This window comes from Epinephelus fuscoguttatus, linkage group LG4, assembly GCF_011397635.1.
Source record: "Epinephelus fuscoguttatus linkage group LG4, E.fuscoguttatus.final_Chr_v1".
Classification (NCBI taxonomy): Eukaryota; Metazoa; Chordata; class Actinopteri; order Perciformes; family Serranidae; genus Epinephelus; species Epinephelus fuscoguttatus.
Window position 1 is genome coordinate 317,256 of NC_064755.1, and position 20,336 is coordinate 337,591.

Here is a 20,336-nt window from a genome sequence, read left to right on the forward strand (position 1 = left end):
AATGAAAACAGTGCTTTCATATGAGAGTTTTCTGTCTAAGTGGCCATGTGTGTGGGCAGGAGCTGCAGCGTTTATAAGTGCGAAAACTGTAAACTCAAATCTGAACTGCTAAACTTAAACTCTCCTCTGCTCCATCTGCTCCCTCTCTCTTCTGCTTTCACCACATTCAGTCACTGTCTTTGCTGTGCCGCTCACTCTGTGTACACACACACACACACACACACACACACACACACTATACTGGCTCTGCTGTTCTCCAAACAACCTACGCTACTCTTACATTTGTTGAAACAATAGTTTTCTACCATCATTATGCCATATAAAAGTATTTAACGAAGACTCCTGCCACTCCTGCAAGGAAGCAGTCGCGTTGTTACTGCAGTCAAACAATACCTCCAGGTCAGACAAGCCTGCCTAGTCTTTAGTGCAATCAGATTGTGGCTCATTTGAACACAGCCTCTCAGAATCAATCAAGGACTCTGCTATTTCACCCACCCCCAGGTGAGTCTCACCTGTTTTAGTTACCCCAATACAGGTTGTATTTGAGATGTTTTTGCTGAGAATTGATCATTGTAATTGGGTGAAAAATATATATAGGCGTATTTATCTACTGGGATTAATAGACTGGTCAACTACTTTTTGAGAGCAGTCAATGAGTACTAAAATGCTGTAGTCATGAATGCTCTTTTAGATGGTTGTGCATGGTTGACCAAACTCGAATTAGCAGGGTCCATCACTCATTAGTAATTACCATTATTATCAGCATGCTCATTATTATTCTGTGACCGTGGCTGAATTACACTTTATGCTTCACTTTTTCATTTTGAAAATGTTTTTCACCCAGCTCACTCAGTGTTCATCTGACAATATGTCATAACTGCCAATATATTAACAAATATTTCAACATACAATATAACATAATTAACTGATGAAGGAGCAGTTTTATGATTTTATTTGCAGTTTTCATAAATAGTATTAAACAGATTAATGGCTTAAAGTATACACTGAAAGTATTGTAAGCATATAATGTGTCAATGTATGCCTAGCAACATGATCAGATGAGGTAGTACAAAAATTAGGCAGTCTTTAGAATGGACTTTACCTCCGTTGCACCAACCAAACTCTATGCGAAGGGTGTTAATGTGAATGACCAGTAACTACAGCTATGACCTTGCAGTACATGTGATGCTAGGATATTTGGTTAAAATCTCCTGCTTCCTTGTTATTGTGTTACTGATCATTACTCATTTTCAGCAATGTTATCATGGAGCAGCAGGAAAAAAAAAGAAAATATCACAGACTTTGAGATACTAAGATTTATAGAGCTGTACAGGAGAGGTATGTCTCTGTTTGGTTGACAACAGCTAATGGGTGATGCTCCATGTAAAAAGAGAGAAAAAGTAAACAAACTTGACTGCAGCTTACAACTTGTGGACAGACAGTGCATTGTTAGCAGTGGTATTTGAGAGTGAGGACCACATCACCATCTGAACAGACTGAAGCGACATTTGCCGGTAAGTTCATATTCTGCTGCTTAAAGGGATAGTGCACCCAAAAATGAAAATTCAGCCATTATCTACTCACCCTCATGGCGAGGGAGGTTCTGGTGAAGTTTTAGAGTCCTCACATCCCTTGCGGAGATCGGCGGGGGCAGCGGCTAGCACACCTAATGGCTGACGGTGCCCCCGACTAACGTCCAAGAACACAAAATTGAAACCACAAAATATCTCCATACTGCTCGTCCGTAGTGATCCAAGTGTCCTGCAGACCCAACATAAAAAGTTGTTTCGAAAAACATCATATGAAATCTGTTTTTAGCCTCATTGTAGCCCGTAGCTCTGAATGCTTCTCTGTGCTCCACACTCACATGTGCGCGCTTGCGCGAGACCAGCAAAAGCATGAGCTTTGCTTACCCGTGTTTACATCACGTGACACGTGCACTGCAGGGAGAGACAGAAACAGTAACCACAGTAGCTAAAAGATAATTTGCACTACGGTCTTTTAGCAAAGGGCAGCCCAACATGTCTGAAGACTTTGAAACTGAGGAGGAACAGCATTTCTTTGTTGAGCCGTATTTGTTTGAGCCTGAGCATACGAACATGGAACTCAGGCGACAGTGGCTCGGATATGTGGTTACTGTTGTCTCTCCCTGCGATGCACATGTAACGTGATGTAAACACAGGTAATCAAAGCTCGTGCTTTCGCTGGTCTCATGCAAGCGCGCACACATGAGCGCGGAGCACAGAGAAGCATTCAGAGCTACAGGCTACAGTGAGGCTAAAAACAGAGTTCAAATGATGTTTTTCGAAACAGCTTTTTATGTCTGGGCTGCAGGACACTTGGATCACTACGGATGAGTATGTTGGAGATATTTTGTGGTTTCAATTTTGTGTTCTTGAACATTAGTCTGGGGCGCTGTCAGCCATTAGGTGTGCTAGCCGCTACCCCCGCCGATCTCCCTCGGCATGAGGGTGAGTAGATAATGGCTGAATTTTCATTTTTGGGTGCACTATCCCGTTAATGTGCTGCTGCTGACTAACAAATTAGCTTGCTGTCTTGCTTGATAACAAACATTGGCATTCCCCTTTTACCAGTGAATGTTTGTTTGTTTGCTTATTCAACAAGCTGAGATGAGGACAAGTTGTGTTTGTTAGTATGTTAGCGAGATAAAACAAAATTGTAGCAGGAAAGCTTATGCTGGTCAACTCAGTCTCACTCCGAAGTCGTTGGTGCTTGGTCAGTGACTTCTGGCATTAGATACTGATGAAAAAAGCTGTCCTTTCACATTGGCAGGATACAAGGTCGGTCACTGTTGTTGTGTAACAGTGCCCAGCAGTGTCAGGGGGAAACGCTGTGGGACAACAATGTAAATTAAGGGGGCAGAAGTCCGAGTAGGGTTGGTGAATGTGTACAATAACTAATGACTTTAACCCTGAAAGCCAGTGTTCACTCCCCTAAACACAACTACGTGCATGTGCTGGCTGAACGTAACCACATGCGTTTGTTCACCACATCCTCTCTTCCTTCTGTCACATCTATGGGAGTCACCCCAGCTCCAGCCTGCTCTCACCCTGGTGAAGATGAGATAAGAAATCCAGATGGGAGTTGTATATTCAGGATGAATTCCTGAGTAGAGACAAAGTTTCTCTTGTTAACCAACTTGAAACGTCTCTTGAAAGTAAACTATACATTTTATCCATGTTCTAACATTATAACTGTGCATAATGCTTGTTTGTTAGTTGAATGATTTTTTTTTCACTCTTTTAGGTCATAGTGTGAGTGAGTTATAATTTCACGTGTTTGACCCCTCATTTAACATGGAATCATGCTGCCATCTTGTGAGGATAGTTAAGAAAGGTTCCTGTAAGCAGTCCCATATTATATTTCGAGTTAAAATATAGTTGAATTGATTAATCAATTTGTCTTCATTATATGTACTTTCTCAATTAGTATGTTGATGCAACTGCAGACTAGTATTGTAATGTTTGTGCACGAAACAATTACACTTGTGTTCCACTGATATATGCGGTATAATAATTGTTTGTTAAAAGCTTATTTTGACCATAATGAAAGTATGTCTATGACGCGTAACATGTTAAAGTATATATTCTCGCAAAATAAAGTTCATTAAGTTTCCTCAGAAAAAAAGTAATGTCTACACCCGCCTTGCCTCAAACACGCCCACTCAACCTGGTTGGATAAAAGTATTGAGCTCAGCGCATCTCTGTACTTTTCTTTCCTCTTTACTTTGTTGCTTTACTTTATTTTACTTTTTTCTTCTGCTTTCTTTTGCCATCCCTCCTTCTAGTTATACTCTTTATGCTTTAACCCGTTTCACTCTTATACTCAGTTCCTGTGAAACCCTTTCTTTTCTTACGATCAAAAGTATTTCAAACTTTAAAGTTTTGCTCGACACATCCAGGATTGTCTTCTCTGTTGTGAGTTTTCTTTCTTTTTGTCTGTGCCTTTAGTAACATTATACCTGAAGCAACGAAGCCAACCGATTGCAACATTTTTTATAGGCATTAATCAATCAATCAATCAATCAACCAATTTATAAAGCCCAATATCACAAATCACAGTTTGCCTCACAGGGCTTTACAGCATACGACATCCCTCTGTCCTTAGGACCCTTACAACGGATAAGGAAAAATTCCCCCCCAAAAAACCCTTTAACGGGGAAAAAAACAGTAGAAACCTCAGGAAGAGCAACTGAGGGGGGACCCCTCTTCCAGGATGGACAGACGTGCAATAGATGTCGTACAGAACAGATCAACATGATAAATTAACAGTAGTCCGTATGACACAATGAGACAGAGAAGAGAGACACAGACAGAGAGACAGAGAGAGATGCAGGACAGACGGTAATGACAGTAGCTTACAACAACATTAATGAAAATAATAATATTATAATTATAATTCTGGCTGTTGTGGTACAATATTTTGAAAGTATATATTAATATCTGATAGTGTACATATGTGACAATAATAATATGTGTATAATAACAGTAGAAGTATGACTAATGATAACAGTAGCAGCAGGAGGCATCTGGCAGGACCATGGCAGCAGCACAACGTCACACTATCCAGGCACCGCTGTGATATAATTTAACCTGCGAGACAGTGGAGCACAAAGACTCCGGAGAAGAAGCAGAGTTAGTGCCTGGTGTATTATAGGAGGTTCCCCGGCAGACTAGGCCTAAGTCAGCCTAACTAGGGGCTGGTACAAGCCAAGCCTGAGCCAGCCCTAACTATAAGCTTTATCAAAGAGGAAAGTCTTAAGTCTAGTCTTAAATGTAGAGACGGTGTCTGCCTCCCGGACCGCAACAGGAAGATGATTCCACAGGAGAGGAGCCTGACAGCTGAAGGCTCTGGCTCCTGATCTACTTTTGGAGACTTTAGGGACCACGAGTAACCCTGCATTCTCCAAGCGAGAAAGAGAGAGAGACAGAGAAAAAGACAGCTTTCATCAACATTGATTAGTAATAATATTATAATTATAGTTCTTGTTACTGTGGTACAATTTGTTGAAAGTACATATTAATATCTGATAGTATACATATGTGACAATAATCATATATGTATAACAGTAGAAGTATGACTAATGATAACAGCAGCAGCAGGAGGCATGTGGCAGGATCACGGCCGCAGCACAACCGCACACGTCACACTATCCAGACACCGCTGTAATTCGAGTTAACCTGAGAGACAATGGAGCACAAAGGCTCTGGAGAAGCACCCGAGTTAGTGACATCCAGAATGGCCGAGTTAGCAAGATGCAGTAATAGGACATGAGAGAGAGAGAGAGAGAGAGAGAGGGTGCCCGGTGTATTGTAGGGGGTCCTCCGGCAGACTAGGCCTCAGTCAGCCTAACTAGGGGCTGGTACAAGGCAAGCCTGAGCCAGCCCTAACTATAAGCTTTATCAAAGAGGAAAGTCTTCAGTCTAGTCTTAAATGTGGCAATGTTGTCTGCCTCCCGGACCGCAATAGGAAGATGATTCCACAGGAGAGGAGCCTGATAGCTGAAGGCTCTGGCTCCTGATCTACTTTTGGAGACTTTAGGGACCACGAGTAACCCTGCATTCTCAGAGCACAGTGTTCTGGTGGGATAATATGGCACTATGAGCTCTCTAAGATATGACGGAGCCTGTCTATTTAGAGCTTTATAAGTTAACAGTAGGATTTTAAATTCAATTCTGGATTTTACAGGGAGCCAGTGCAGAGAAGCTAAAACAGGAGAAATATGATCTCATTTCTTAGTTCCTGTTAGTACACGTGCCGCTGCATTCTGAATTAGCTGGAGAGTTTTTAAGGACTTACTAGAGCTACCTGATAATAAAGAGTTACAGTAATCCAGCCTTGAGGTAACAAAAGCGTGGACCAATTTTTCTGCATCTTTTTGGGTCAGGATAGGCCTAATTTTTGCAATATTACGCAGATGAAAAAATGCAGTCCGTGAGGTTTGTTTTAAATGAGAATTAAAAGACAAATATTACTCTGAGGTTTCTTACGGTAATGCTAGAGGCCAGAGCAATGCCATCTAGACAAACTATATCATCAGATAAAGAGTCTCTGAGTTGTTTGGGGCCAACAACAATAACTTCAGTTTTGTCTGAATTTAACATAAGGAAATTGGTGCTCATCCAGGTTTTTATGTCTTTAAGGCAATTATGAAGTTTAGTTAATTGATTACTTTCTTTTGGTTTCATCAATAAATACAACTGTGTATCATTCGCATAAAAATGGAATTTACAGAGTGATTTCTAATGATGTTACCTAAAGGAAGCATGTATAGCGTAAATAGGATTGGTCCGAGCACAGAACCTTGCGGAACTCCAAAACAAACTTTAGTACGTAAGGATGATTCATTATAAACATCAACAAACTGAAAACGATCAGATAAATAAGATTTAAACCAGCTTAGTGCAGAACCTTTTAGGCCAATTAAATGAATAATAACTTTGTTAATAATACTGAACAGCCGACAAGATTGTTTTCAACCTTATCATAAGCAAGTAGTCACAGCTAAATAGATGAGCGACTATTTGGCCTGCAACTCCATCAAAGATTCATCAGATCCAGCGGCTGCCAGCCACTTGCCAAAATGTCCGCAAAGCAGTGGTTCCTTTGCCAAACCAAGAGACTTTCTGCAGCCTGAGATAACTGACGTTTGAGGATCACCTGAAGGACATGGCAGTCAGGCTCAACCGCCCCTCCACCACTGTGTTCCAGCCAGCTTCGTTCTGCTGGGAAGCCCAGGAGCTGCAAAGTGATAGTCTGGGGTCCTCTGAGAAACGTCCATCTGAGCCAACACTGTTAAGAAAGTAGGCAAAAACCAACTCACTTGGGGGGTATTCCAGAAAGCAGGTTATGTGAAAACTCAGAGTAAGTTAACCCTGAGATGAGGGAAACTCTGAGTTATCCGTTCCAGGAAGAGAGGTAACTGAAACTCTGAGTCAGTCACCATGGTAACAGGCTCTGTGAACATAACCTGCTCACTGACAGGTTTTCTTCAATAAACCCTGAGTTTTTCTCTGTCTCCTCCCTCTTACACGCTGTTTCATATGTTCATTCATTCAGTCCGTGTCAAAGCTTGTGTCGATGCGCATTAATTAGCAGAGATTTACCGTCTGTCACAGTCTAAATCCTGCTGGATATTAGTTTGTTACTCAGGACTGTCTTAAGTTACTGAATTTATGCACATCAATCATTTCTTTGGACATGAGTTTTTGTCGTAACATTCAAATATTACACAGCGAGAATTCACCCTCAGCTCAGAATCAAACCTCTGTCCTTTTTATATTTATAATTTTTTATAACACTGTGCACACGGATCAGACTGTCAGTCTGTTAGAGCAGCTCCAAAATGTTTATTGCACATAATGTGTAGGTCTAATTATTTAAATTTTTAAAATCGGTATGAAGCTTTAGACACATAGTATCAATGACTAATGATCTCTATCACTGATGTCATTGGTCGCACTGATGGAACATAATTCCTATAGCCTAATGTTGGGGATTACAGTGCCCTTCAAAAGTATTGGAACAGTGAGGCCAATTCCTCTATTTTTGTTGTAGACTGAAAATATTTGGGTTTGACATCAAAAGATGAATATGGGACAAGAGATCAACATTTCAGCTTTTATTTCCAGGTACTTACATCTGGATCTGATACACAACTTAGAAGATAGCACCTTTTGTTTGAACCCACCCATTTTTCATGCGAGCAAAAGTATTGGAACATGTCACTGACAGGTGTGTTTTGTTGCCCAGGTGTCTCCCAGTTACACTGATTATTCAAACAATAAATAGCACTGAATGTCTGAGCTCAGTTTCAGATTGGGTACGATAGATTTTGCCTGTGCAGACTGCATTTAGAGGTGGAACCAACATGAAAACCAGAGAGCTGTCTATGGGTGAAAAGAAGCAATTGTGAATCTGAGAGAAGATGGACAATCAATCAGAGCCATTGCAAAAACATTGGCCATAGCCAGTACAACCATTTGGAATGTCCTGAAGAAGAAAGAAACCACTGGTGTACTAAGCAACAGACGTCGAACAGGAAGACCAAGGAAAACATCAGCAGTTGATGACAGAAACATTGCGAGAGCTGTAAAGAAAGACCCTAAAACAACTGTTAGTGACATCAGCAACAACCTCCAGAGGGCAGGAGTGAAGGTATCACAATCAACTGTTCGCAGAAGACTTCATGAACAAAAGTACAGAGGCTACACCAGAAGATGCAAACCACTCATTAGCAAGAAGAATAGGAAGGCCAGGCCGGAATTTGCCAAAAGGTACAGAGATGAGCCTCAAAAATTTTGGGAAAAAGTTTTATGGACTGATGAGACAAAGATTAACTTTTTCCAAAGTGACGGAAAGGCGAAAGTTTGGAGAAAGAAAGGATCTGCTCATGATCCCAAACATACAAGCTCATATGTGAAACACGGTGGAGGTAATGTCATGGCTTGGGCTTGCATGGCTTCTTCTGGGACAGGCTCTTTCATCTTAATTGATGATGTAACACATGATGGCAGCAGCAAAATGAACTCAGAAGTCTACAGAAACATTTTGTCTGCTAATTTAAAGAAAGATGCAACCAAACTGATTGGGAGATCCTTCATCATGCAGCAAGATATCGACCCAAAACACACTGCCAAAACAACAAAGGAGTTCATCAGGGGCAAGAAGTGGAAGGTTTTAGACTGGCCAAGTCAGTCTCCAGACTTAAACCCAATAGAGCATGAATTTTACCTGCTGAAGAGGAGACTGAAGGGAGTAACCCCCCAAAACAAACAACAACTGAAAGAGGCTGCAGTGAAAGCCTGGAAAAGCATCACAAAAGAAGAATGCAAAAGTTTGGTGATGTCAGTGGGTCACAGGCTTGATGCAGTTATTGAAAGCAAAGGATTTGCAACTAAATATTAAGTCTCATTCACTTTAATCTATTTTATGTTTATATGTTCCAATACTTTTGCTCACCTAAAAATTTTGTGTTCCATTACAAATAATGCTATCTTCTATGTTGTGTATCAGATCCAGATGTAAATACCTGGAAATAAAAGCTGAAATGTTGATCTCTTGTCTCATATTCATCTTTTGATGTCAAACCCAAATGTTTTCAGTCTACAACAAAAGTAAACGAATTGGACTCACTGTTCCAATACTTTTGGAGGGCACTGTATATGTTAATATTTCTGAGTGAGCAATGGTGCAGCATTTCAGTGTCTTTAAATTTACTACATTTGTAGCTGAAATAAAGTTACTGAATGCTGTTGAGTCAAGATACAAATAAATGTGCAACATTTTAAAATCTACTGTAACTGTTTAACCTCAACGTCTTTTTAAGTGCAAATCATCAACATATTATTACTGGGTCAGACTGTGAATTTACAGTCATGTCTTTATGTCTTTGATCTATAGCCTAGCCTATATGTTTTAAATCTTCCTATTTTTCAGTTGCTACCTCTTGTGTTTTTCCCCATCAGATTAAATTTGAACAAATATATTACTGTATATAATTAATATAATGTAGTAGGGATAGGCAGCACAAGCAAAAACACGATTCGAAAATCATGGCAACTATTCGACGATTTTTCGAATAATCGCCCCCCCTGCTCATTTAGCACACTATTTCATGTAGTTTTTATCTGTTGGAGGGTCCCGTAGGGGAGCGTAGCACAACAAAAATAGAAGAGCTGCGTAAAATAGAGAGTTGTCGCGCGACAGACGGGGGTTGTCGTGCTGCTCCCGTTGCTGGTGGAGCCGCTGTAATTGATTAACAGTGGGGCGAGCTGCTACGGGACTTGCGCTGCAGACGTGTCACGTCGCTGAGCCCAGCTGTACGGTCTCTCGCCGCCTCCTGCGTGCCTTGCTCTCAAATGACTGTGCATACTTGTTGTAGACTCGTGATACGCAAGCTTTGCCTCACAGAGTTTGCACTGCACCTCATTTTCGTTTATTTTGTCGAAGTTGCTCCACACGGAACTTTTTGATGACTGTAGTAGTCTCTGCATGTTTCTCCTGTTTGTAGAAGAGCATCAAACTAGCTGGTAGTCCATCTCACACCGCTGTAGCAATCCTATACTGCCCCGTGCGTTTAGGAGCTGAATTGCATGTCAAATAAAGGGGGGAAATAAGACGGCAAATAGTAATAGTCGCATTAAAAAATCGATTTTTCAAAATAAAACGACTATTCGAAAATTCAAAAATCATGACCCTTCCCTATAATGTAGCCTAATGTATCTATAGCCTGATACATAGTCAGATTCCACCACTTAATCTTCATTAAGAATTATGTAAATCTGATAAATGATGAATAAATGGACAACACTGAATAAAACTTTTTCTTAACTTTATGGTTAACTTATTTACACTTTCCTCGCTCTGACTCAGGCTCTTCTTTTAAAGATAAACGTGCACTGTCTGCTACATATGCATTAATATCTCTACATCCACTGGATTAAAATGGAGGCACTGTCTTTTATTTACCTGTTGCCATGGTGAATCGTGGAGTCGGAGCTCCATTGATGATGGCTTTTTATTGCCGGCTTAACTCAGAGTGAACATACTCAGAGTTGACTGAACTAAATCAAATCAGCTGTTCTGGAACCGGTAACTCAGAGTTTCCCATCTCAGAGTAAATCAACTCAGAGTTCAAGGTTAGACTCAGAGTTTGTTGAACCTCCTACCTGGAATACCCCTCTGATGTAACTGCTGTGTTGTGATAAGAGTTGATGTCAAATAGGAGACTTAGTTATTCTGATCTTAATTGAGGTTTCCTTAGATAAATGGTTTTGCGCATCCCTGTGTCCCCAATTTATCTATAGTCGCATACTCTTTCTCACTATCGCCAAACTAAATAACTGACAAAAGTGTGACCTATTGTCTTAATCCATTTATACATACTGTTGATTTTGTGTCATTTCATATCATCCTCATTTACTATTCATTTATGCAGTTGTTAAACATTTAGCCCTAAATAAATCTTCATTTACGCCAAGTCGTTGTCTGTGGATATTTCTTTTGAGCAGGAACTAACATCACTGTATAGAGAATTCATTACCCAGGTATTGAGATTGATTCATTATTGATAAGTGTACTGACAAATTAATAATTGGTTTCTGGAGATATTAATTTGATTAGTCGCTTCCCTCCATCTGAGGGTGGTGCCCCTAAATTTATGATGAGTGCAAACATTTTCTAAAGGTATTGCTCCTACACCTGGATGGAGAAATTGGCATAACTATGAGGTCTGACTTAGAACGCCAAGTTATGACTGACTTATCTTAAGACCAGGTGTAAGCCCCATTGATGTAACTGGCCAGCTGGAACACTTATTTGATCATTGCTTTATCATTCCTTATGAAACACTAAAGCAGAGATATCAGTAATAACAGCCTCTTACAATATTCACATCGGAAAACCACCACACTGGTACTGGTCGCCCTGACAGTAAATATAAACACATCTTAACTAAACTGGAAAGATAGAAACAATCTCTCAGCATCTCAATGGCATGTTTTGTCTGAGTACATTTCATTACAAAGACAAATAGCTTTCAAAAAACAACCAAATGGATTCATTTCACAGATTCGGGATTCATTCTTTAACACCATCCATCTAACTGTCTAACATGAACCATACACTATATACACATACACGGACATATCCTCACCTGGGTGACAACCTGCCCCTACTGCCGGTGCCATCAATGCCCCCACCTCCACATAACTCAATTATAGAATAGCCAGGCCTCAAGCCATGCCAGTACCACCCTACCCTATCAATTTCTTTCTTTCTTTTTATTACTCCTGTATCATCACCTACTTACTATCTTTTAAATATATGTTTTGTTTATTTATCTTTTTTCTTTTTTCATCTCCCTCCTCCATATCTAACACATTTCCCCAGCAATAACAGTGACTGAACTAAGTGACAATATTGTGACACTAATTCGACTAGGACAAACAGAGCCCTCTACTGGACTCAATAGGTAACACTCCTCCAATCACTACCATGCATTTGCCCACTGAGATTTGCATAAACATAGTGGGCCAACGAGGATATGCCTGCCTATGTATGTCTGGACCCCACAATATAAATAGAAGCTGCCCCACAGTCTCAGCATCATACACCCTCTTCTGCAAGCAGCGTAGGAGCGTCAGGGCCCCAAGGTCGAGTGCTCCATCTGTGCTAATAGAACTAGGGTTACTATATCGTAACTTCCATCGTGTCTCCCATAGGCTAAGGCAGGACTCTATGGGTACAGTGGGTGGAGCCCTGTTCATTTATTCATTTATTTATTTCCTTTTGACCCCTCCCTGGGGTATAAGGAGCAAACAACAAAAAATAACATTAACAAATCAGGACAGGTGGCAGCCAATGCACAGCAAAATAAATAAAATAGAATCTGTGTACATACATACAAGTCAAAGCAAATCAAGAGAAACTATTCAAGATTTTCTTAAAAGTTTCAACAAATTTGACAAGACCTTTACTTTTCGAGATGACATTAACTTTTGAAACTTATAAATATTTGGATTTGCTCTATAGAACTGTCCAACCAACTCTCTTCTCTCTTTATCAAAAAAAGAACACAGAAGTACATAATGATATTCGTCTCCTCGATTGCCAGTCAAACAAAGAGTGCATTTTCGGGGGACATTTTCACGATCATACCTGCGCTCAGAGATAAGTAACTTATGATTTCCACACCGAAACTTAGACAAACAAACTCTTTCGGCAAGTCTTAACATAATCAGATAAGGTTCAAAAGTGAAATCAGTTTTAAACAATTCATAATTATCACATAAAGGGTTACTTTGTAATTTCTCATGCCATCTCTGTAGTTCCATATCAGATAATCTACATTCAATCATTAATTTTAAATATTTAGGGTTCATCCGTCCAGCATCATGCCATAAGAGCAATAAACCACAATCATCAAGAATATTTTTAACTTTGGAAATCCATTTACACTGAAAAATATTATATTATTGTAATATATGAATAAACGGAGTTCAATGTCCTGTTGCAAAAAAATATAAACCCAGCCACACTGATCCTGAGAGGTTACAGGTTAGTTGCCATAGCCCAGCTACTTCTTTATAACCTAGCCCGCCAACTACAGCTTACCCCAGACAGGTCACCCCCCACCCCATCAGGGACACATCTGTGAATAGTATGATGTAGGAGCTCACTCGTCCCAGTGGTGTTCTCTGCAACAGGTGTTGTGGGGACCCTCAGTATCTCTGGTTGTCCTGTACTGAGGGGGGGTTGGTAAATGAGTGTCACTTGCGCTTCTTGGCATCCAAGCAAAGCTGGCAAACCACATCTGCAGGTGCCGCATGTGCAGTAGCGCCAACAGTACCACTGGGAGGGCAGCTTCCATGAATCCAAGTGCCTGCATGATGGTCAACGCTGTCACTGTTGCTGTCACTGTTGCTGTCACAGTCTCTGTCTCCCATTCCCCTTCTGTCACTCTGCTTCACTCTCCTGATCAGCCACACCTGCTCTCACTCTCCTGATCAGCCACACCTGCAGCTCATCCCCAGCAATCAAGCCAGCTTAAAAGCTTCAGCCAGTTGCCAGATTGTTCTTCAGCATTATGCAAGACTTTCGAGCGTTCTCCTGCCTGATCACCCATTACTGACTCTGCCTGTCCCCGACCTGCTCTCCTTGCCTGCCTTCTGGTAAACTCACCTGCCTTCCATCTCTGACCACGTGTTCTGCCTCCGCGGACTGTTCACCTGGCTTTGACCCCCTCGCCTGTCTCCGACTGCTCCTCTGCTCTCTCCTCATCGACACCTCTGCACGATCGGCTGGTTCTTCAGGTTACGGACTCCTCGCTCCGTCATTAGCAGCTGAAGTAAGCTCTTTTCCTTCACGTCACGCTGTGAGAGAACTGAACTGTTCGGATCCGGGGGCTCTGGTGCGTCCCCTCGGTTCCGCGGCCGGATTCGGCCTCATCCCTCCCCCATGTCTGAGCCTCAGAGACTGTGAGGGCACTCCACCCAAAGAATGAACTGTGCACTGAATTGACTCATTCTGTTCTGCTCCCTGTTTGCTGTGGTGACAATAAGTCATTACCAACTTTTCCCGTTCTCTTTTGTACTGCTTTTGGGTCCAAACCATACCCGTTACAGTACAATCTGGCCAAGTGTGGACCCAGCAGACCCCTCCTCTCCTCAGTCTCGCCTAGCTCGGGTAGAGGGAATGCTCCAGTAGCATGAGGCACAGTTAGCCTCAATCGCGGCAGAGGCTCGTCAGTCAGCTTCAGCTCTGGAGCGAGCGCTAACCTTGCTAGCCTAGCAACAGATGGCTTCTTCCATGACGCAACAAGCCACCTCCGCCTCAGCTCCAGCCCCTCCTGCTCCGGCTCCGGGGTTACCTTCGAGCACTGCATCAGAGCCCCGGGTGGGGGCACCAGAGTGCTACTCTGGGGTTCCAGAGGGCTGCAATCCATTCCTGACCAACTGCTCCATCCTGTTTGCCCTGCAGCCCCACACCTTCGCTTCAGAGGCAGCGAGGGTCGCCTTCGCCATCAACCACCTCACTGGCAGAGCACATCTGTGGGGAACGGCAGAGTGGGAGAGAGGCACGCCAGCCTGTGCCTCATTCCAGGCCTTCGCAGCAGAACTACGCAAGGTGTTTGGACCCGTTTCCCTGGGTTCTGATGCCAGAAGCAGGGGGAACGGGCAGTAGCTGACTATGCTATCGACTTCCGAAGCCAGGCCCGACTCAGCGACTGGAATGCTGCGGCCCAGTGCGACACCTTCCTCAATGGACTAGCACCTTACATCAAGAACGAGCTGGTCTCGTTTGACCTCCCAGCTTCTCTTGACGGGCTCATCGAGCTGACTATGAGGCTAGACAGGCGTATTCTGGCAAGAAGGGAGCTACGCCAAGAGCGAGCGGACCGTCAGCCATCCGCCGATGCCGAAGGAATCTCTGTCTCTACTGCGGCCAGGCCAGTCACTTCGTCTCCCGGTGCCCAGTAAAAGGGAGGGCTCAGCAGTGAAGAGGGGCATCCTGCTGGTCCCAGGACTCTTCCCCCAACCCGAGACCATTGTTTCATGCCCAGCTCCTGCTGGCGGGGGGTTCCCACACCCTCACCACCTTTATTGACTCTGGGGCGGATGTTAACCTGATCGACGAGGAACTCGCCCGTCAGCTGGGTATCGATCAGGTTCCCCTGTCCCGTCCAGTGCCAGCCAGTGCTCTGGATGGTCAACTTCTGGGGACCGTCACCCATCAAACCACACCCATCCCCATGCTCCTGTCCGGCACCCACCACGAGACCATTCAATTCTATGTCCTGAGGTCTCCCAATCTTCCGTTGATCCTTGGTTACCCCTGGCTTTGCCGCCATAACCCCCACATTGACTGGTCTACGGGGTCTATTCTGGGGTGTAGCTCCTCCTGTCATCAGCTCTGCCTCAGACAGGCGGTTGCACCCGCGCCACCTGCAAGTCCCTGTTTGGCCTCCGACCTTTCCAAGGTACTCCGCGACTACTATGACTTCTGAGAGGTGTTCAGCAAGGTGAGGGCCAACTCTTTGCCCCCCCATCGGCCCTACGACTGCACCATTGATCTCCTGCTCGGTACCACACCTCCCAAGGGTCGCCTCTACTCCCTTTCCGCACCTGAAAGGGAGGCCATGGAGGCTTACATCAGTGATGCCTTGGCTGCCGGGATCATCCGTCCTTCCTCATCTCCTGCCGGTGCGGGGTTCTTCTTTGTCGACAAGAAGGACGGCTCCCTGAGACCTTGCATCGACTACAGAGGTCTGAATGACATCACGGTTAAGAACCGTTATCCTCTCCCCCTCATCGCCTCAGCTTTTGAGCTGCTCCAAGGGGCCACCATCTACACCAAGCTGTACCTCCGCAACACCTATCATCTGGTTCGGATTCGTGAGGGGGACGAGTGGTAGACGGCCTTTAACACACCCACTGGACACTATGAGTACCTGGTGATGCCATTTGGCCTCACCAACGCCCCGGCTGTTTTCCAGGCCCTCATCAACGACGTTTTAAGGGACATGCTCAATAAGTATGTGTTTGTCTACCTAGACGACATTCTGATCTTCTCCCGGTCGAAGCAGGAACACATACACCATGTCCAGACTGTGTTGCAACGCCTACTAGAGAACTCCCTGTTTGTCAAAGCAGAGAAGTGCGAGTTCCACGTCTCCCCCATCTCCTTCCTGGGGTACATCATCAGCCAGAACCGCATGGAGATGGACCCGCCAAGGTCTCCGCCGTTGCCTCCTGGCCCGTTCCCGATTCTTGTAAGCAGTTACAACAGTTCCTGGGGTTCTCCAACTTCTACCGAAGGTTCATCCGGGGATACAGCACTGTGGCCACACCACTCACTGCTCTCACCTCCTCCAAGGTACCTTTTTGGTGGTCCCAGGCTGCTGAGGAGGCGTTTCAGCACCTGAAGGGTCGGTTCAGCTCGGCTCCCATTCTCCTGGTCCCCGACTCCGATACACAGTTCGTAGTGGAGGTGGACGCTTCTGATGTGGGGGTGGGGGCCATCCTCTCCCAACGCTCTGCAGAGGACCAGAAACTGCACCCCTGCGCCTTCTTCTCCAGGTGTCTGTCCCTGGCGGAGAGGAACTACGCCATCAACAACCAAGAACTGCTGCCGGTGAAACTGGCGTTGGAGGAGTGGCGCCACTGGTTGGAAGGAACCAAGTCCTCCTTCCTCGTATGGACAGATCATAAGAACCTGGAATATATCCGCTCAGCTAAGAGACTGAACTCTCTTCAGGCCAGGTGGGCACTGTTCTTCGTCAGGTTCAATTTCTCCCTCTCCTACCGGTCAGGCTCCCGCAACATCAAATTGGACACCCCAGTACCGGACACTATCCTTCCCGCTTCCCGCCTGATGGCCGCACTTACCTGGGAGGTGGAGGAGTGGGTGAAGGCCGCCTTGGAGGACCAGCCGGGGCCCAGTTCTTGTCCTCAAGAATGGCTGTTCATCCCTCAGGACTTGAGGTTGGACGTCCTGCAGTGGGCCGAACCCATGGTTCCCAGCTCACCTGCCACCCTGGAATTCAGCAAACTAAGGAGGTCCTGCAACGATGGTTCTGGTGGGCCATGCTGGAGGAGGACGCCAGCGACTTCGTTAACGCCTGCCCGGTCTGCAACCAGAATAAGGCTCACTGACAGGCCCCTGCCGGTTACCTGCAACCTCTGCCTGTGCCTCATCGACCCTGGTCCCACATCTCGTTGGACTTTGTTACCGGGCTGCCACTGTCAGGGGTTTACACCGCCATCTTGACAGTGGTGGACTGGTTCAGTAAGAAGGCTCACTTCGTGCCCCTCCCCAAGCTCTTGTCAGCCAAAGAGACTGCAGAACTGGTCTTACAGCATGTGTTCCGGCTCCACGGCCTCCCGTCAGATGTGGTGTCGGATCGAAGCCCCCAGTTCACCTCGGTATTCTGGAGAGAGTTCTGCCACCTTATTGGAGCCTCCACCAGCCTGTCCTCTGGGTTCCATCCCCAGTCTAACGGCCAGTCAGGGAGGCTGAAACAGGAGATGGAGACGGTGCTCCGCTGCATGGCCTCCAAGCACCCCTCGACCTGGTCCAAGCAGCCATTATGGGTAGAATACGCCCACAATACCCTTACCAGCTCCGCCACAGGGCTCTCCCCCTTTCAGTGCGCCTACGGCTTCCAGCCTCCCCTGTTTCCTGCCCAGGAGAAGGAGGCCTCCTGTCCATCTATGGATGCCTTCACCCGTCGCTGCCGCCGGACCTGGACTCAGGCCAGGTCCGCACTCCTTCGAGCCGCAGACCGGTACTCGACAGCCGCCAACTGCCGTCGCTCCCAGGCTCCCCCTTACCAGATGGGCCAGAAAGTGTGGCTGTAAACCCGGGATCTTCCACTGAGGGTGGAATCTAAGAAGCTGGCTCCCGAGTTCATCGGGCCATTTCCCATCGAGAAGGTTATCAACCCCGTGGCTGTTCAGCTCAAGCTGCCCCGCACCATGTGGATCCACCCTACTTTCCACATCTCGAAGGTCAAGCCATTTCGGGAGAGTCCATTGCTGCCTGCCTCCCAGCCACCACCACCTCCCCAAATCATTGATGGGGCGTCTGCCTTCACGGTTCATCACCTGCTGTGCTCTCGTTGTCGTGGAAGGGGCCTTCAATACCTCGTTGACTGGGAGGGGTACAGTCCGGAGGAGTGGTCATGGATCCCGGCTTGCCGGATCCTGGATGCGCAGCTCATTCAGGAGTTCCATTGCCGACACCATGACCAGCCTTCCAACGTCGCCTCTGCGGGAGGGGGCGCCAACGCTGACCCCCAGTCCTCTCCTGCGTCTGAGGCATCTGGTGCGGAAGAGGAAGATGAGGGGTCATTCTCGGAGGAGGACGATTCACACTCCGAGGACGAGGAGGCGGAGATGGAGGCTTCAGTTTTTTTCAAAAACTGTAAAACTTATTAAACCTATCTCCTCCCACAATGTTTGATCAATTGACACCAAACTTGCTACAGAGCATCTTCAGACTGTCCTACACAAACGATCCACACAGATTTTTGATTTATCGAAAACTGAGCCTACAGTGCATCAAAATGTTTGACTGTAAATGGTATTGTAAACATATACTTGCAAATTCTTGCTAAATACATTTTCAATGTTCATTAAAAAAAATGACAAAATTTTGGAGTCATAATAGATGATGTTTGGAAAATATCAGAATTTTATCTCAAACTGAATTTTTTACAGCATTTTGAATTTCGCTCTCATGCGAACAATTGGAGTCAATGCAAAAATGGTATTTTTAAACATCAGTTTTTCACTTATGGAGCCAATCAATCATTGTTAAAAACAAATTACCAACATCCCCATGCTGTTTAGATGCAATTTGTGTATTTTCGGATTTTTTGTTTGACAGCCGTTTGAAATCTGCCTTTACACACTAACAGCTGCTGTCTTGCACACAGGTGACTGGCTTAGTCAATTTGTGAAGCTACATGCAACATTTCCGTTTGCCAGTTAGCTCAGAGAGATAGAGGATGGTTCTGGTATTGAAGATTGTGAGTTCAAGCCTCAGCTCGTGCAACATTTCCATATGAGAAATCTACCCAAACTACTAATCATTGTAGCTGTAGAATTCCTATAATGAGCTAGAAGAAGTTTTAAACATGAGTGAGATGGAGCATAGTCTCTTATGCTTTGAATGCCACCTTTTTCATCTTCCTACACTGCTTGTTGCTCAGAATTGCCTAATTTTGCGTAAAATTGCCCGGCCCCGACCATTGCTGCGCAGCAGCTATAATTGATCTTGAGCTCCTGCAAACTCTCATGGCAGCGAAGCATCACAGCAAAGCGTCTAAGTTTATCCCACTGCTGCTGCCATCTAAACCTGGGCAGTGCCAGGCAGGGCACCGCTGTCTGTGTGGTCTGTGAGGCACTGATGAGGTTCTTGAAGTGGCAACTTCATCTGTGGAGAAAGCCAAGTGCTGTCACTGAAAAGAAAAAAGGATGCTGAGACCAAGGACCTATTAATAGTGTGGGGTCTGCACATATTCAGGTAGGCATGTCCTGATGGGCTGGCTACATTTATGCAAATCTCAGTGTGCTTGTGATTCTGCACTGAGCTGGTTTAAATCTTATTTATCTGATCATTTTCAGTGTGTTGACGTCCATAATGAATCATCCTCACGTACCAAAGTTTGTTTTGGAGTTCCGCAAGGTTCTGTGCTCGGACCAATCCTATTTACTCTATATATGCTTCCTTTAGGTAACATCATTAGAAATCACTCTATAAATTTCCATTGTTATGCGGATGATACTCAGTTGTATAACTGTCAGTTGTGCAACTAATCAATTAACTTAACTCCATAACTGCCTTAAAGACATAAAAACTTGGATGAGCACCAATTTCCTGATGTTAAATTCAGACAAAACTGAAGTTATTGTTCTTGGCCCCAAACAACTCAGAGACTCTTTATCTGATGACATAGTTTCTCTAGATGGCATTGCTCTGGCCTCTAGCACTACCGTAAGAAAGCTCGGAGTGATATTTGATCAAGATTTGTCTTTTAATTCTCATTTAAAACAAACCTCACTAACTGCATTTTTTCATCTGCGTAATATTGCAAAAATTAGGCCTATCCTGACCCGAAAAGATGCAGAAAAATTGGTCCACGCTTTTGTTACCTCAAGGCTGGATTACTGTAACTCTTCATTATCAGGTAGCTCTAGTAAGTCCTTAAAAACTCTCCAGCTAATTCAGAATGCAGCGGCACGTGTACTAACAGGAACTAAGAAACGAGATCATATTTCTCCTGTTTTAGCCTCTCTGCACTGGCTCCC

General features: G+C 44.6%; 1 protein-coding gene across 8 annotated transcripts in view; it reads right to left on the reverse strand.

Annotated features, from left to right (window-relative positions):
• The window catches only part of LOC125887522 (cytosolic carboxypeptidase 4), a 668,935-nt gene that overhangs the window by 288,384 nt on the left and 360,215 nt on the right, over nucleotides 1-20,336 (reverse strand). The gene's annotated exons all lie outside the window — the stretch shown is intronic.